At 38.9% G+C, this 19,057-nt stretch overlaps 1 protein-coding gene across 1 annotated transcript in view; it reads right to left on the minus strand.

Moving 5' to 3' along the window:
• The window catches only part of LOC311443188 (uncharacterized protein), a 289,234-nt gene that overhangs the window by 117,114 nt on the left and 153,063 nt on the right, over positions 1–19,057 (minus strand). The window contains exons 4-5 of the mRNA XM_084533165.1: positions 15,438–15,619; positions 3,523–3,602 (exon numbers count right to left, since the gene is read on the minus strand). The gene's annotated coding sequence lies outside the window, so the exon portion shown is untranslated. The remainder of the gene's footprint in view (positions 1–3,522; positions 3,603–15,437; positions 15,620–19,057) is intronic.

Genomic DNA, 19,057 nt, shown 5'->3' on the forward strand with positions numbered 1-19,057 from the left:
TTGCAGAATAACACCCAGAATCTTGATTTTTTGAATGCCAAATGATTTTCAAGTGCTGAAGACAGGAACGCTGCTTGGACCTAGCAGCTTAGCATCTTTAAAATGAGCCTGGAGATCTGCACAGCTACCCTTACTTTGTAATCACACTGTGTGCACAAACTCTGAAGATTCACATGACTCAGATTGATTTTTAGTTTACAGACAAATTCACCGTTATAGCCTGAGCAACACTACTTTTTACATGGTTTATTTCCATAAATTTCTGCAAATAGGAAGACTTCTAGCACTGGATACTCCTGTTCCCCATGCAGCAGGCTTTGACAACCAATGTCTGAACATTTTCCTATACCACCTCAAGCCTGGTTGGTAGGGAAATGCTTTTATATGGACTGCTTATTATATCAAACATGCATAAATGAGGTTACCAGGGTGGTAGGCTATACACAGTACTTAAAAAAAAAAAAAAAAAAAAAAAAAAAAAGCTAATTAGCATGTATAGCTGGAACTGCAAAAATATTTCTACACACATTCAACAGATCCATATTTTCTGGGCATATCTCACTGCATTGCATTTAAATACAATGAAACACGCTTAAGGATCTCCATTCTTACAGCAATCAAGCCCTGAAGTGGGAAAGTGTTACCACTGAGGGCAGTTCAAATATGTGATTTTAATCCTGACTGTTCATTTAACATAAAGCCCAGGATCAGAAGTGATTTAAAATATACTCTTTTTTTTTTTCTGAATGGTAGTTTACTTTAGGAAATCTCTTGAACATATTAGTATGATTATTATAATAAATGCAAAAAGTAATAATTGGTATTTTAACTAATAAATATCATTTCAGTGATTTTAATTATAAAAAAGAAACTTGATATTTAATGGTCCTTGCTGTACACAATTGTTAAAAACTTTAATATCCACCTCAAACATTTTAATAAATTGCTTACTGGCTGTAAAAATTAGTTTCAAAACTTACTAATATGATAATAGCTTTTAAGATTAATTCAAAATGTCAAGTTACTTGCTTCCAATAACTGCTTTCAATGTCCAGAGGCTTTGGCCACAATCTATAAAGCTATATGATAATAACAAAGCTATATGGTAATAGCTTTTAAGATTAATTCAAAATGTCAAGTTACTTGCTTCCAATGACTGCTTTCAATGTCCAGAGGCTTTGGCCACAATCTGTATGTCAAAAATTTTGAAGCCAGTAAGCATTTATTACAATAAGAGTAATCTAAATATAGAGATACCAGAATTTGGAAATCAGTGGGACTGCAGATTCAAAAAATCTGAGTTTTGGAAAGAGATCTAAGTCCATTTAATTCAAGAAGAATTCGTGGCATGAGTCATTCCCAAGAGTTTCTCCAGAAAAGACAGTAGTAGAAGCAGTAGAACAACAACAACAACAAAATTAATAACAAGTCTTATGCTAAACTTTTTATCTGTCGATCTATTGTGAGGTATATATATGATTGATTTGACACTAAAATTGTGCTGTTAGCTTGCTCCATCATACATCAATTCCGTGGCACATTTAAAATACTGTTCTGGATAAGATGTCAAATTTATTCCTAGCAATAACTAAATATAAAGAGAATTAAACCTGAAAGAAAATGGTGTATCTTAGCCAAAGAAATGCACAAAAAGAGAAATGGTAACAAAGAGGAACTTCTGAAGCACGTTAAGGCTTAGGAGCAGGCGAGGAGCTCTGCTAAGGCTCTTATTTCAGGATTGCTGTGAAAATGTATGTTCAAACTCTGCTTTTGCCAGCAAGCACCTGGGAATTGGTCAGCAAAATAAATGTGACAGCCCTATTCTTGTTCCAAAATGATGCAGTATGTAAAGAGTGAAAATAACCATCTATGCTTGATTAATTAGGTTTGTAAGTATTGTTCAAGAACTAAACAATATTTCTAAAGATTTCAATAGTTCAAAGATTGCCCTATGGCCATCTGACCAATACATCTTCCAGCACACACAGTTTACAAGCATTTTTCTTCCCAATATGTTGTCTTCGTTTGGTGCGACATTGTTTGAGCGCAGGTCTATTTGGGTCAGAGTGGTTTTCTTCCCATCACAGCAGTGGTGCCGAGGACGGCACTTGGACCATACATCTTCCATGTCATTTCAGTCAAAGGCACATGATGCTTCCCGGTGCCCAATCAGGAAGGGTCCGGCGCTGGACCAGGGGGGCATATTGGCAAACCAAGCTTTCTTAATGACAGCCATTGTCCAAGACAAACAAAAGCACGGTTCTGAATATTAACATGCGGCCTTGTGTAAAGGTCATCTGTATGGCACATTTATCATCGCCGAAAACCAGGGGGGCAAAATGCTTTAAAATTCTGTCAAAACCTGTTATTGTCAGAATACGCTTGAAAGTTGGCAACTGATGCAAGCATAGCAACTATTCGAGCTGTCCTCCTCCTCCTTAGCAGTGACTTTGCAAGGAGAAAGTGAACGCAAGATAATAGATATATTCTTCCTAACTGCTAGTAGGGGGGCTACTTTAATTAGGCTACTCAATTAAAAAATTAATCTAATAATCTGTTATAATTAGGCTGAACAGCAGTTCTTCCTATAAGGTAGAGCTCCCACAATAGCTCTTGCATTGACTAAACTAGTAACAGGCAGTCAACAAAAACATTCTGGTTTTGAGGCTCGATAATGCACTTTTCAACTGTAAAACGCATTTCAAAATCAGAATTAAAAGGATATAGCACAGGGGATTAAAATCTTGGACTGATCCTTCAGTAGCCATGTAAGTAATTCCAGTGATGTTACTCCAATTAAATGGCAGTTTTATTCCTTATATTAGCAACTGTTTCTCAGGAAATGACATTCACAGTCTGGCCCTTAGATGGCATGGAAGGGACAAAACCGTTACAAACCTTTTAGAAGTCTCTTTAGTAAAATTAATAAATGACAGGAAGACTCCATTATCAGTGCTCATTCATTTAGTTAAATTAAATAGTTTGACTCGTTTGTTCACTGAACAAATAAAGGCTTCCCAATCATCTTCTGCCCCACTAAACAGTGAGAAGGCAGAAAGATAATATTATTTATTTGTAACTTTGCTTCAGTCAGCTGTTAGCAGAATTGTACAGATACATACTTAAAATTAGAATCTGAATACAACACATTTGTGTAAAATCTTGTTCTTTTTAATTGGGAAGACCATTTATGTAACAAGTCACCAATGAAGGGAAAGGAGGACACTGAAAGGAGGACACTGCACCCAGAGCATTTTTACTGTTTTACACTAACACAGCCCAGGAGGGGTTCTTCAGGAGACACCAGGAGTGACGTGGACAGGTTTCCACCAGCCTCATGCCCCACAAAGATCTCTGCTGTGCTGTTCATAGCCCAGCTGAGAGGCTGAGGGCTGGAGAGAAACATCTCCTTTCCTCACCACAGAGAAGATTCAGCCTAGCTTGCATCTACCCAAGCAGCAGAGCACTCACACTTTTGATCCAGGCTTCTTGCAATCATCTCTCCATGCTCTAATGAAATACCTGCTCAGAGGAAGGGGTGGTGTTGGGTATTTTTCCTTGCAGATTCGTAGCTGCTTTATCTGCTGCGGATTCCCTGGCACCTAAAAAAAGGCAGACAAGGAAAATGTCAGTCAAACAGGGGACTCAAAATCATGAAGCCAAGATGAATTAATCCTTATGTTCAGAGATCAAATAGTTTAAGGCTTATGTAACTCTGGCCTACCTACAATACCTTGCACAGCCTACTCAGAAAGAATAAGAACTAAAAAAAATGTTAAATACCTTCAATCCAGACCTTCAAAGACAAAATAATCAGAACTTGTAGTCTGTGGTTTAGTAAAAGCAGAACAAAACTCAACTGTAAGCCTACATATGTTCCTAAAAATCATGTTCCAAGATTTTCAGCTAGATTAACTTATTTTCTCAGCAACTATTCATGAATTTTCTAGTGAAATTTATACAGCATGCCAGCACAAGATTACTCTGAAAGATGATTCTCCTCCATACTTGCAATGTGAAGATAAGGATGTCACCATGTTCCTCAAGAAGGCAAAACAGGACAGCAAAAGTCACAGCGGAACAAAATAGGAAATCATTTCCTGAGACCTTTTCAAGAAATACACCCACTAGCTCTGCTGAGCATAGCTGTGGGACTCAGCTGCTGACTTTCAAGGTTCACTCCTAAAACACAACCTATCTGATGGTCTGGCAGAACACTTCTGAGCAAGCTTGGCTGGGTACAACAGCTCTGCAGTCAGTCTGCCTTAGTCCCACTGTGCCCTCAGTGCTGGACATAAAACGTTGCAGCTGTGTTCCTTTACCTGCCACACCACATGTGTTAAGTGCTCTCACAAGCATAGGGCTGGTTCCAAGTACAGGTAATGTACATCAACTGCATTTAGACCTTAAATCTAGTTCATCCAGCATGTTTCAGCTAAGTGTCTGAAAGGGCTCTTGTCTGAGTTTTCAGTGAAAATCAGTTTTGCTGCTCCGCACTAAAGAGTGATACATGTATACTTGATCCAATCTTCTTCACCATTTAAAAAGAAATTAAAAACAGTCAATCTTTAAAATTCTACTGGTGATGCCTGTATTGCACAGATAAATCTGGGGCAAAATCAGGGATCTCCAAAAGTGTAAATTTAAACCAATACAGGAGGTAAGGTTAACAGACGCTCTGGTTTGCTCCCAGGCATACAAGCTGTTTGTGGTAGCAGGCTGCAGCACACACTGGGTGCAGCCAGCACACATCAGACACGTTGTTCCTAATTGTGGCTCTTCTTATCCCCTTGGGTGTCTTCTGGGAGCAAGAGGCTGGTTTGGTCACTGGCATCTTTCTTCACCTCTGGTGACTGATCATCCTAAGCAATTCGGCAGAGAAAAGCGATGTCATCTGTGCGATTGCACGGTGTTGAGCTCTGAAGGGCCCTGATGTTGTGTGGGGCCTCTACTTTTATACAAATACAGAATAATCAAGCAAATACCACCATAGATAATAAAAGAGAGGCCCCCGAGAAAACAAAAGACGGCTTTCTTTTTCAATGATGGTAGCCAGGAGGAAAGGCGCATCAAAAAAACATTTCAGTGCTGCAGAGAGCAGGTGTCACTAATATTTCTCACATTTTTTCAGTGTAAACTGCTTTTTGTTTAACGCTGGGGAGAGGTTGATGAAAAAGCCCTGCTTGAAACCCCCACTGGAATACATTAGCAGGGCACACACTGCTTCTCCTGGAGACCCAGCGAACCTGAAGCCTGCTCAGGCTCCTGCTGGCAGCTCCCTGTTCTTGGGGTGCTTCATCACACCCAGAAGACACAGGGTGGGGACGAGCTGCCAGGGAGCAGGTCCCTCACTGCCACCCGCACCTCCCACTCATGTCTTGGGCTGACACCCGCCTGCCAGTCAAAGCACACCCACGCAGTCATGAGCGAGGATTTGGCTTCCACTCAGGTCGTGTTAATGAAAACCCAAACGCAAACCCAAACATCCCACGCAACAAATGTTTTCATGTGCTGAAAGAGGAAAAATATTATTAGAATGACAGGGTCAGCTCCTGTACTGACTGCAAAACTGCACTTGTTCAAAGACAGAGGGAGCAGCCTGGCAGAAAAAAAAGTGCACAGAAATTAAATGTAGGCATAAGGCACTTTCCTATTTGAGCCACAGAACCGATTACATGTTCAAAGTTAGAATTTGCTTTGGCAGTGGGACCTTATTTGCTGAATTAGTGAGTGCCTGAGTTTGTGTAACGTTCTCAGGACAAAAATTAGATAGCAGCAGCAAAGAGCCACTGCATCAACACATCCCAGCTGTCAACACAAATTACTTCACTTTATAATTTTTTTCAGAGATCAATTTCCCCCCCCCCCAAACAAATGAACTTTAAAAAAAAAAAAATTACTAAGGTTTTCATTATTGGGAAGAAAAAAAATATTTTCTCCCTCCAAAAACAAGTCTCTAGAAAAAGATAAGTTCAGACAATAGGATTCATGAGGATATCCATAGTAAACAGTAGGTTCCAGAAACAGTTTTGGGGTTAAGGAAAACTGTCATCAGCACTAAGAACCAGTGTCTTGCAGGTACAATCACATCACACAGCTGCATCGGTAAGCTCTGAGCAGGAGTTTAATAATGTCTGTATGTTTGTGTATTTACACACATAAAATTACAGGACAGAGTGTTATAAACATGCACTAGACTAAAGCTACATGGGAAAAAGAAAACATATTTCTTGGCTAAACTATGATAGACCCAAACTGAACATTTTTATATGTAAAATCTACAGACCACAAATACCTATATTCTAATCCTGCTGCACTATATAGATACCACAATCTCTTCAGCCACTAAGAAATATCACATGTTACTAGATCCCCATTTTTGTCATTGCCCTCACTTTCGTCATCTCTGTCACTGTCATGTTGTCAGTCTCAGTGTCCATCACCTCATGTGTTTGGCAAGTTTACCTACTCACTAAACAAAACCAACCTACCACAAGCATTGAGTCTGTTTAATTGTGCAGACACGTATAGACTTACACTCATGCAATACGTACGAGCGTCTGGCCCCTTTTCTGACATCCCTTACTCTTATCATAAGGCAACCTGCTCACCAGTCACTTTGCTTGTGTTTTTTGCCAACTCCAAGACAGATTGAAGCATACTGCCAAGAAAACATACAGTGTAACTTGGTCTCATATCCATAGTGAATTCATCGTACAGTCTTCGTAAAAGGTTGAGAACATTATCGTAAGTGGAATAACATTACACACACTCTGGCAAATAGAAGAAAACCACAAGACCTGCTTACTATCGATCTTCCTTAGTTACACTTGACAGACGATACAAAAAGCTAGGTCTGACACAGACATCGAATGAAATATGTGTAACAGTGGCCAGATCAAATAACAAGCAAAGCATTTTGTGGCATTAGAACAAGCACAGGTTTATGAGGCCACAGGAGTATTGACAGCATGGTAATGGGATTAATCTTATTTGTGTCAAAAAAACATCCCTTTGTGCCAAGCCATTAGCAGATCATCTGAAGCAACTTGCTTAAAACTCTGACTGCCAGACACCACTGCCTGGAACCCAAAAGTCTTCCAGGGCTCAAAGTTAAACAGCTTTCAAGTGCAGTGGCAAACCCACTGAACACAGCAAGAAGGGTTTGTGCAATGGGATACATTGCCTGGGGGGTTGTGGAGCCCTCACCTCTGGAGGCCTTTACAAGCCAGTGAGACAAATCAGTCAGGACCAGCATGACCATAGCTGATCCTTACTTCATCAGGGGCTTCCAGACACCGTGAGGTCTATTTTGACCATCAGGTTCAGTGGTTAGTGTTACTTTTGTGACAAACTTCATTTTTCTTCTGAAACTATAACTAACAACAGGGAGGTTTAGTCTTCTCCTAATCTAATTAAGATCAAATTTAGGTTAAATTGCTTCCTAGGAAATGGACACTAGAGTCTAGGCTAAGATTCACAAAAAAATGGGGTTGCAGGCTCCTTGCTTAGTTTTCCAATTAAACCATTTGCTTGAACTCAGCTGCTGGAGGATGGAAATGTATTGTGTAAATAAAACACAGGGAAGTATAGAAAAAAATATCCAGTCTCTCTTTCTCTTTTTTTTCCCCCTTTTCGTTGTTCACAGTTCTGAAACTTGCTAATGTGTGACATGAGAATCACAGTGAAGTATTTCCTGAACTACACTGAGTTACGGGCCCGCTTCAGCATGCTGGAGATGGGTAGCAAAGCCAAAAGTTGTAAAAACATCCAATAAACTTTTGTGATGATTCAGCAAATAAGGCTGACAAAGTGGAAACAAAACTAGTTAAAGGAGCATTTAAGATGTTATTCTTGGGAAAATCCCTATATTCTGATTGGGAATGTTTTTAATATTCAGTATGTGAATGAACTTACAAAAATATACAGCAAAGTTTTAAATATACAACCTAACGCTTAGAGGCACATATAATCACTACATATCCCTTGCTTAATCTCTCATTTAAACCAATTTGGTTCATATAATCTACATAAGATGTGTATTAAGCAAGGATGAGAGCAAAGTGATTCAGCTGTTCTTAAACTAAGAGGCATTTTAACCTAGCAACAGAATAAACAGCATGTCCTATCCAAATGGATGAGTCCCTCAGCTCGGCACAGGGCTGTTCTATGATTTAGGAAGAGTGGATAAAGTACCAAACTCCGGGCTTTAAAGCCTAGCCAGAAATGGCTGTATTGCTCTGCACCCATAATTTATGGCAATTTATTGAGCTTTTTCCCAGGCAAGCATTCACCAAATCCTTAGATGAAGGTCATGGCAGATATTGGGTCTTGACACAAAACAAAGCTTTTTATTATATCTAGGGCTTCAAAGTTCTTCTCCTGCTGGTCATATAAGGGGGAGTTAAACAAAAGCTTGTGTCAAATCCTGTACTTCAGTGTTTGAAGGGCTGATACTTAGCTCAATATATGAAATTAAACAACTTTTTCCTACAAAGCATCTTCATTCATTAAAAAAAAAAAAAATATATATATATATATGTTCATCTAACATCTGTTTTTAAAGCCTGAACACTTTGATAAGGTTAGTGTGAATCAAATAAAAATAAAACTGCTCAGTGAGCATCAGAACTACCAAAGCATGGCAATGGATTATTTTTTACACAAGGAGTTGTTGTACACCTCATCTCCATTTTTGAAGAAACCTGAGCAAATAAGAGCAAATTCTGATTTGAAAAACATTTCTGACAAATTTCAATCTTCTGAAGTACCTCAACTGAAACACAATGTGTGACATTCCAAATGATTTTTAAAAAATTAAAATAGGGTCATTTGAACTCTTATTAGCTATTAACATGGAGAATTAACGTCTTCTGTAATTGGAATATAGACTAGGATATTCATCCCAATGCAGATAGCTGTGCTTTTACTTACTTCATACCAATTTATTTATTTTTTTAAGTCTAGAAGATTACCTTCCATGTTTAATGTGTTTCATAAGCAGGGGAAGAATACAGATTCCATTTCCCATTTTCCATTTTAAGTTGCACTTAAAAATAAGAACACATACTAATAATATACTGATAAGTGTCTAACAACAGTCAAAGAGAAGATTATTGTGTGTGGTGAAATCACAAAAAAAAAAAAAAAAAAAAAAAAAAACATAATTTGGATTAGAAGCACTTTATGAAGAAACTGGATTGCAATGTTTTTCCATCATCATCTCAGGACAGAATGTGGCTTTGCAATCTGAAAAAGGACCACACTTACTTTAAGGTTTTGGCTTTGTTCTTTGTGACCCAATATTGTTAATATGCACCTTTTACTTTTAAAATAAATGTTTTTGCTATTAAATATATTGTTATATACATATATACTTATAGATGGAAAATGGCGTAGAAGTATACATGTATATATAATGCATATTTATGTGTATATGTGGTGTGAATATATCGATATAATGTGGGTTTGTGTGTTTAAGAACATACTTTCACATCATCTTTGTCACTCTTCAAATCCGCAAAATCCCTTTACACCTCAAATGAGGTCTTAGGAATTTTGCTGAATTTTCCTAATAAATATTTAACCTCTTCTGGATTTTTCCCATGGGAAAAGAGACTATTAGCTATCAGATTTGGCAGGCATTCAAATTTAAAAACTTCAACCACAAGAATACCTGGCAAATCTCTATGCAAAATCTGAGGGACTTTTTTCCAGCCAGGTGAGCAGAGAGTTCTGCAAGCTTGGATGAGTAGATGGAACATACATGCAGAGTCAGTAGTTAGGTGCCTGGGGTACGAAGAAGCCTCCAAAAGCTAAAGAGAAGCAGTGTTATTAAAATCCAGCCCTTTAACACACTAGCACTGGTGCACTGAGACCCAGAAATGCTGGACTCACTTCTTGCTAAAAACAGATGTATCCCCCCCTTTAGTGTGGATAGGGAAACTACCAAGGGAAGCGGGGACACACACTGGCTGAGCAAAGGAGCCGTCACGGACGAAGGAGGACACAAGAGCCTAGAGACACATCATACACAACAGAGATAAGGGAACTGCAGCACATCCCCACATAATGCTTTCTGAGACTAGTACCATGGGAAAAAAAAGAAAAGAAAAAAAATAATAAAAAAAAGATGAGGAAGTTCATCGAATAAAACACACTTTGATTATTCTTTCTCCAGAAGACATAGTCAGTGCCAGCACTGCTACTGGCCAGTGAACATCATTCTCTCAGAAGAGACTGAGCTGGTAAAATTTATTCCCTTGGTCACTTATGGGAAAGTATCAAATACTTTTTTGTGGAAGGTGTGGATGTTTAAGATACAACTCTTTTGTAAAAACATAGAGGTAGGAACCAGAGCTCCAGATGCAGTCATGTACTCACTATTAGCAACCAGCTCTTGGTGCTGTGCAACCCAGTGCAGGGATGGTTCAAAAGGGCAGCAGAAGCCCACGTTGCGGGAGGGCTGCCAGGGAGGGGAGAGCTGTGCCGCCAGCATGGGCAGACAAACCAGCACTTTTCAGGGATGCTGCATGGCCTGGTGATGGCATGGATCACTAGATGAGTAACCTTTCAGCAGTCAAAATGCTGTAATGAAAATTAATGTTATCTATCCTTGGCCTGTGGTAAATACTGACAGGAGAATCCTAGATAAAAACATTTTCAGCACACTACAGGAGAAAATACAGAGGAGTGGGTGGAAAAAGAAGACTTTCTGCTTTCGATTTTTTGTTGTTGTTGTTCGTTCCCTCCTGTGTACTTGCACTGAAGATTTCTTTTCATAAAAAGAAATCCTAAAAATAGTCCATTGTAAAATATGGCTTAAATTTTTTTGTGTTACAGATTATTGGGGGGCGGAGGGGAGGGGGGATCCTGTGTATGCTTAGATAAAATATGACAGTAAGAAATGTTTACTTAATGTGAATCTTGAATTAAGACCTCAAATACCACACTTGGCATAAGAAGCTTTGTCTTTTGTTTTGGACAAAGTCACAAATGATAGGTTCACATGCAAACTTTTCTTCATGCGGGGCAACTTGGTACACAGCCATACTTTCATTTCACTTCTCCTTCTACACCCTATGCCCAGCCTGACCAGCACCCTCTTGGGAATGCTGCACAGCTTCCGAGAGGATCCAGCAACACTTTTGCTGCTTGTCAACTTCTCCTTACTCTTGAGAGAAGAGACATGAGAGAATTCTGAACTGCCACAATTTGCTATCATCAGTTAAAATTTAATTTGCAGATAGCTCAGACCAACCTGATTTAATTCTGAATGATGCTAAAGCTCAGCAAATCTCTGCTTGGAAACTTTCACTGACGTCCCCATTCAGGCACCATCAGAACGATATGAAATCCAGAAAGCATACAAGTTGCAAAGGCAGCATGCTCAAATTAATCTTACCCTCCCTTACTAAGCTCCTCTGGAAAAAACACTAACTCATTTCAGATTTGAGTATTCTGAATCTAAAACAGCTCTTATCTTAACTTGCCTATGTGAGATTTACAAATGAGAAAAGAACAAATAAGAAGTAATTTAAATTTTAATTTAAAACCCCTCCATTTTCTTATCCCTTATCAAACTGCCAGCATTTTTCCTGGTAACAATGAGCCGAGTGTCATGGGCACAGCACAGCCCCCTTACCACAAACCAAGTAATCTCTTTCATCTAAAACCCTGATCCCTTTAATAAACAAAATACGAAAAGGCAGTCAAAATTACGCTCTGGCTTTATGAAAGAAGCAGGGAAATCCTCAGAGCACAATCCCCTACTTGTTATTTTCACAGCCCACGTGACCCAAAGTCATTCTGAAGGATAAAAAGACAGAGGCTGCCACCAGATCTCTGCCATGATTTTTCCACAGTTCCCAGCCTTAGCCCATCTGTTATTCAGCGGCCACATGAATGGCATGTGTCAAGAGAGTCATCACTGTGCAAACTGCCCAAAGAAATCAACCAGCCAACTTCCTTTTGCTTCCATGGCTTCAGCAATTGTTGCTGAGCTGGCCACCATATGGTGAATAATTAGTTTTTCGACCCCACTCCAGAAAAATGTTCGCTCTATTGCCAGGCATTAGCAATATGTGTGTTAATGAACAGCAGATGATGAATGCCTATACATTAACAAAAGTTGAGATTTTCTGGCAGCAAGCTGCATTCACCACAAGAATCCCGATGACTCGTAAGGCACTGAATGATGGATGGCATCAAGTCATGGCTAAAATGTACAATTCTACCAAATTTCTCAAACACTAAAACAACTTTGCAAAAAAACATCATGCTCTTCTCATCTTACTACTCTCTTTTCTTAAAATGATGAATTGAACCCACATAAAGGATTGGCAATTTAGAGCTCTCAGACAGATTTCTTCTGTTCTCAGGCAATCGAGGTACATTGTGTACATAGCCAGAACGTAGGTTCCTCCTCATTTCTCTTTGTCTGAGTGCTTGATGCATATGAATTTATGCTGAATACCCGCACTGTACAAGCTCCTCAAGGAGTCAGTCCCAGACCTCTGCGCAAACACTCACCTCCAAGGACGTAGGCTGGTAAATATGTCTGATGCTTCCATCAAATGAACTCATCTAAAAATCTAAAAGCTCAGCTAAGGCCTCTAAGCACATTTCACTCCCTGAAGTGATTTTTTTTTTCTAGCTCTCTAATTAAAAAGAGATCTCACCTGCATTCCTCTATAGGATGAAACATCCCCATGTTGTACAGACATCCTGAACTGGTGATCACATTCAGGAAAGCTGATGGTTCTGGCTATTTTCTGCCATAAATGAATTCCCCAGTGCACACCAAAGTTGTTTTAAAATAAAAGCAACAATTTACAATCAGGCCTGTAGGTAATTAACTACTGCTGTTGAAAACAGTTACAATTCCGGCATATGCATTGTGTATTACACAGAAATGCACACTGTAATATGCATCACAATTCTAGTAACAACAGGCAACAAGCACTGTTCAGAAGATAGCAGATAGAACAAGCAGCTGAGACACCTCTGTTTCCTTCACAGAAACCCCATTCAGTGGTGAAATGCACAGAGCAAACCCAGGTGCACAGCCTGATCCCTGTTCAGATCCTGTGATTGTCCCTGTCAAACCTCAGGCAAGTTGTTCAACCTTGCTGCATCTCATAGTCCAGCTGGACCACAGAAGTCAATCAGAGCACAAAAGTTAGCTGTGCACAAGTCTGAATGCACCTTCTGGATCTGACTAGCAGCAGGTCTTGAAATCTCAATCTGCACTTGCTATCTTATCATGTGTTCAGCACTAGGCAAGCAGTTTTTTTCCCATAACTAACCCAAACCTCGGACACAGACAATGTGCACAGGCAGAATCAATGGTTTTGTTTTTTTTACTTTCTAATGAAATAATAGCAGTTGCAGATTTAGCTCCTTTTGGTTCAGTCCAGGAACTGATTGTTACATTTAATTTGTGCGTTGAATAGAGAAATCATCATCTAGATGTTCCCCTAAACCTTGTTGATCAAGCAGGAGTCACACTGTTTAATTCATATAGCAGTATGGCCTATGGAAAAGTGGATTTTGTCTGCCCAGACTAGGGCACCTGTTCCCTGGTTTTTTTTTGTTTGTTTGTTTGTTTTCTGGTTTTGTTTTTTCCCTTCACTACCTGCAGGAGTTTTAAGTTTGTGGTTGCATGGGGGCTGCAGAATTATAAAGGTGATTTCACTGATCCCTCAGGTTCCCTGGTAGCACCTTGACATAGAAAATACCCACATAGATTTAAATATGGCCAGTTTCTTTCAGTAGACGTTTTGAGTGTTTCGGACACTGCTCAGTGACTTGAACCTTCTGGGAAAAGTATTTCAATTTTGATTAATGGGTGGTAATGACATACAGAGAACACAGATAAGAATTATGTCCACACAGCAAGAGGTGGAGTGCCAGGACTTGGGTCTGAAGCTCTGGTCCAGTTTCCAGGCCAAGTTTGAGATGAAGACTGATAACTCCTGGGTACTGTTTCATGACTCAGAATATAACAGACAAACCCAGTTTAAGGCATTCCTGTCCTCTGTGTTTATCTGCCTTCAAACTGCTTCCACCACAATCTCAGCTGTGCTTCATCAGAAAAATATTCTGCATTAAAATAACAGACAAAACACCCTGGAACTCCACCACAATCAGTAATTAGCTAAGACACAAGGTGTACTATTGCAATTAACAGCATTCGTAAGAAAGGTGAGCAGTGCTAATAGACATGCCTAATAATAACGTATTTGGCCAAGGCCTTAGACAGTTATTCTATTGTTTATATTAGTAGGACTTTTACCTATACAAAGTAGAGAGAGAAAATGTCAACAGTTATTCCCTGTTATTTGAAACTCTGAGGACTTTTATATATTATCTAAGTGAAATTCTCCTTTGTGATCAAATTGATATAATTTGCACTCAAAGCAGTACCTAATTCTGTATAAAATTGCTTGCCTGGTAAATAAATTTCAATTTTAAAACACAGGTTATGACTGCAAGAAGGTAAAACTAAAAGGAGTTTATGATGTACCATCTTTAACAATAGTTGAGGTAGTGTTTAAAATCAAGCTCTTCCGTTCTTCACACAAAGCTATTCTTCCCAGAGTTATAACATTTTTTATCAACACAAAGTTTTTAGCATTTTCTAAATTGTTCAAGGAGAGGCATTCATCACTTTGTGGCTGTCACGTTTGAGGGCTGTGACCATTCACAATGGATATTTTAGTGTCCCTAGCAAGCTGGTAGGTTTGTCCCTTCACTTTGTGACATAGCCAGTTTTCCAGCACATGTAAAACAATAGACTGTACTAGCTGCCAACTATCACAGAGATTTTTCTAAAATTTGAACAACCTACAACATCGGACCAGGAGACCAACTACAGCAGCTACAAAAGCTACTGTACAAAAGTATTTTACTGAACAAATCAACAACTCAGATTTTCAATCCCATTCCCGATGAATGAATATTTACACATATATATATATATTTATTTTTATTTTTTATCATCCTGGAAAATTACAAGGCAGATTAGGTGCCTTCACCCCTATGCACACAGAGGGCTCTCCAGTGCTGATAGGACACTGTGTGAAAATACAGAGCCCTGCAGAAGGCTCTTAAAGAGAAACTGCCACGTTTTATCTTCCAGAGATAAAAGCAGATAGAAGCGCACACAACAACAGACGGCCTAAAAATCGGGAGCTGTTATGAATGCTGGCTCAATAACTACAAGAATAAGGGGCCAGTCACTTGCAAAGTGCCTCCAGTTGCTATAGGGCAAATATAGTGACATTTTTCTAAATACCAGCCTTTGAAAACACTTCAGATGCTACAAACAACCAGGAATATTATCATCTTGCATGTCAACGGTAATAAGAAAAAGTCAGCAATTTCAATGACAAATCTAAAATTGCACTGTTTTGAGACAGTTATTTTGGTAATACCTGTGGAACTCCATAGTGCTTTAGAAGGTTTCTAGAAATGAGGATACGAGGTAAAACGTCTATACAAGTGGAACCACGGCTTTAATTTTCTTCTGCAGGGTCTTCACTTTTGTTAATGACAATTTATATAGGAGGAACACATCTTGATTCCAAGAAGCCAAGAAAGTACATGGCAGGGATATCTGGAAATGAAAAAATCTTATTCGATAACCAATTAAATACAAAATCAGTGTAACAACATGAATGTGGAACATCTCATGCTGTTTTATTGCCACTCTTCAGGCAGAAATAGAATTTAAATAATTGGTGTGTAGGAAATCTAGGAATGTGATCCTTGTGAGAAGAATAGAAGGAAGAACTAAGTATTTTTACTGTATTTATGGGTATGGGGGGCAGCAGGGGAGGAGGGGATCAAATCTGACTTTAAAATGAATACCACATACCCAGAATAAAACACAAAACAGAGTATTTATAATGAAGTTAAAGTTTAATATATTCACAGAATAACTGTAGGAAACTCACTCTGTAATCTAAAAAGTTTAACTGTTTTCCAAAACTCAGAGGGATGGAATTAAGATATCTTTAAAACCTGCATTGAAAATCTGTGGAATATCTTTTTCAGCTAGACCATGAAAAAAAAAAAAATCCTTTCATTTCAAAAAGAATATCTTTAAAAGTCATTATGTAGTTGAATGATCTTAAAAGGCTGCATAGAGGCAGCCAAGGAAAATTCCTGACATGCATTTTAATGGCACTGGTGCAGTGGCATTTATAGTAGTGTTCAAGATAAGCAACGTGAACGTATACCATTCTTTTAATTTTTTGTAGTTTATTTACCTATCGTTAGGAATATTCTATCAGTTAAAGAATGCATCTCTTTAAAAAATGCACGTTTTCCTAAGTATTTGTCTTTAAAATACTGAAATATTTCCCAAAATAAAGGCTTTGAAGCAAAAGGGCTAATACCTTTGCCTAGATGAATCCAAATTTTGCCAAAGAGGGCTGTGCTGGCACCTTGCCAGGAGCTTTAAGGCTGAAGCTAATTTGCATGAAATGGAGGAAATTGCAGCTGCCCTCAGACTTAGTATGGAGACACAGACAGCCCCAATTGAGACAGAGCATTGCACAATGGGATTTGTGAATACAAACATGCCACACTTCCTTATTTAAGATGAAAGTAGCTATAGGCAACAGAGTAAGTCTCCATGAAAGCTACTTAGATACCTTTACCCCCACCTTTCAGGTCCAGTGACCTCATTTCAAATCCAGGTGGGGGCTGTCACTGGACCACAAATGGAAATGAAAGTTGATTCCAGAAGACAACCACTTTCAGAAAAAGGGTTTGAGAATAGGATTAAATCCCATTCAAATACACTCCTGGAAGAGAATACAACTCAACACATTCTTAAAAGCACTTAAAAATTCCTGAATTGGGGCTTCAGAAAACCCCTCCTATTCATTCCTTGTTGTCACCTCAGGACTACATGAATCACTGAAGATGGATACAGGATGCTTGCACGTCTATTCTGAGTAAATCTTGAAAAAATGCATCAGATTATTACTATTTTGATCATATGGACAGCATCACATGCTCTTCACATTAGATATCCTCTTAATGTTATTTTCAAGATTTCCACGAGGTGCCTGTTTTGGTTGCTTAATTTCACAATTTAATTAGTTAAATACTATTGTTATGTCTTCCAGTGGAAGAAAGCAATATTGCATTAGGTTTTCACCATACTCCTCATCCTGCACACTGTTGGGTTGGTTCTCAGAAGTACAGAAAACTGCTTAATGCTGGAAGAAGTGTACAGACAAGTACATCACAAGAAGTTATACGAACAAAGACAGTCTCAAATGCTGAGCAGAAGCACGCGGGCTGCAATTCTCAGTAACCAGAACTGGCATTATCAGTATGTCAGTATGATCTTGCTATATGCCTTCAAGAGGATAGGTTGCTTCTTTGCTCCTGTAACACACATTGTGTCAGAACAAAGTCCCAGCAAAATCACACTCTTCCCTTTCTTTCCTGGTTCTAGCAATTAGCTTATCCAGTACTCACTATTACACTGAATATAATCACTGTTCCAGTAAAAGAGGCCATTTACAGTACACTCGATTGTTCACTTTTTGGCATGTATTACAGAGGGTGTGAGGACTCTTTTTTGTAAAAGGAACACTCATCTATGATTTAGGTTAAGGCTCTTTGCTTCCCTCTCCCTCCTTCTCTTTTTTCCATATCCCAATCTGTGATAGCTTTAATCCAGCTCTAACAATACACCCAAATCTGCCTATAACTTGCAAGAGTCATTGCTACTTCTCTGTAATTTTGGAATTCATCTAATGATGACGAACAAGGTCAATGGGGAGAAACGTGTAGCCCTGCTTCTAAGGTAGATATCTAGCGCTGACAGCAAGGGGCACTTAAGGCAGTACTTAAGAGTGAAAAGCACATACACTTTTTCCCTTTTATAAGGAATCAGGATAGCCAAAGCAAACTATGATTCTAATCAACACCTACAGACGGTACAGTATGCATACTCTAAAAACACACAGATAACCTTCAGACTAAATGCTGTGCACCAGCCAGCAAAGTCCTACAGTACACACACACACACACACACACACACACACACAAAATAAATAAATAAAAATTTGAAAAGGTAATATGTATATGTCTGACACCAAGGAAATCACTTGGAAGGCTGTAGTACTAAAGTACTAACTTAAACTTTCCAAGTTTAGGAGACGAGAACAACCTAAATCTAGTGTTGTTTTTCCTTCTGTGACTGAGCATATTGACGTTGAACTTCAGACAAGAAGACCAAAGAAAAACATTGCAAGAATGCACGGTGGCAATGATTTTGCTATCATCCCTTTCAGCTACAGTGGTATGTCAAATTAGTATTTAAAAAATAAAATAATAAAAAAGGAAACAAATTGTCTCACCATTCCTGTCAGCCCACCCAAAATTTGTCTTTGATGTGTTACAATAAATTCTTTTCATGTTCTTTACATGAACTAACTGACTAACGGGTAAACACTCAAAAGCTGTGAAACATGCCTCCGGTCAGACCCAGAAATACAAAGTTCGAACCTAACCTGGGGGAGTTTGTGGTTAAAAAAGTAGAAAATAAAACTTTATTTGGACCCCAGGTTTTCAGGTCTTAAAAGAAGTCCCAGTTGTCCAAAACATTAAACCTTGGGTTGGCCTGATGAAAGGCAAAGTGCCACTTACTTCCTTATTGTTGGGAAATGGGAAGAGAGTGTCTAGAGAATCACTTTGAAATGCATCTGTGTGAGATCCCTGGAGGTCAGATGTCATTTACTCCATCTCCCACTCCAAGCAAAATCAGTGGTACCTGTCCTACTCTTGACAGATTTCTCTTGAAGTTATTCTGAGAATAGCCATGGGCAGGGAGAAAAAATACTGCCTTCTTCCTTGCAACAGCCTTTCATATTCTTGAAGATTCTTCCCTGATTTGCAAAGACTCGTATCACCCTTTCCGCTCCAAAATGGGTAGCACATCTTTCCTGTAACCAAAACACCCTAGCGATCAGGGCTGAGCAGAACAGATAAGCTCTGTCCTGTGTCTGGCAGGGTAAGCCACATTTTTAAG

Source organism: Aythya ferina, assembly GCF_964211825.1.
Source record: "Aythya ferina genome assembly, chromosome: 1".
Lineage (NCBI taxonomy): Eukaryota > Metazoa > Chordata > Aves > Anseriformes > Anatidae > Aythya > Aythya ferina.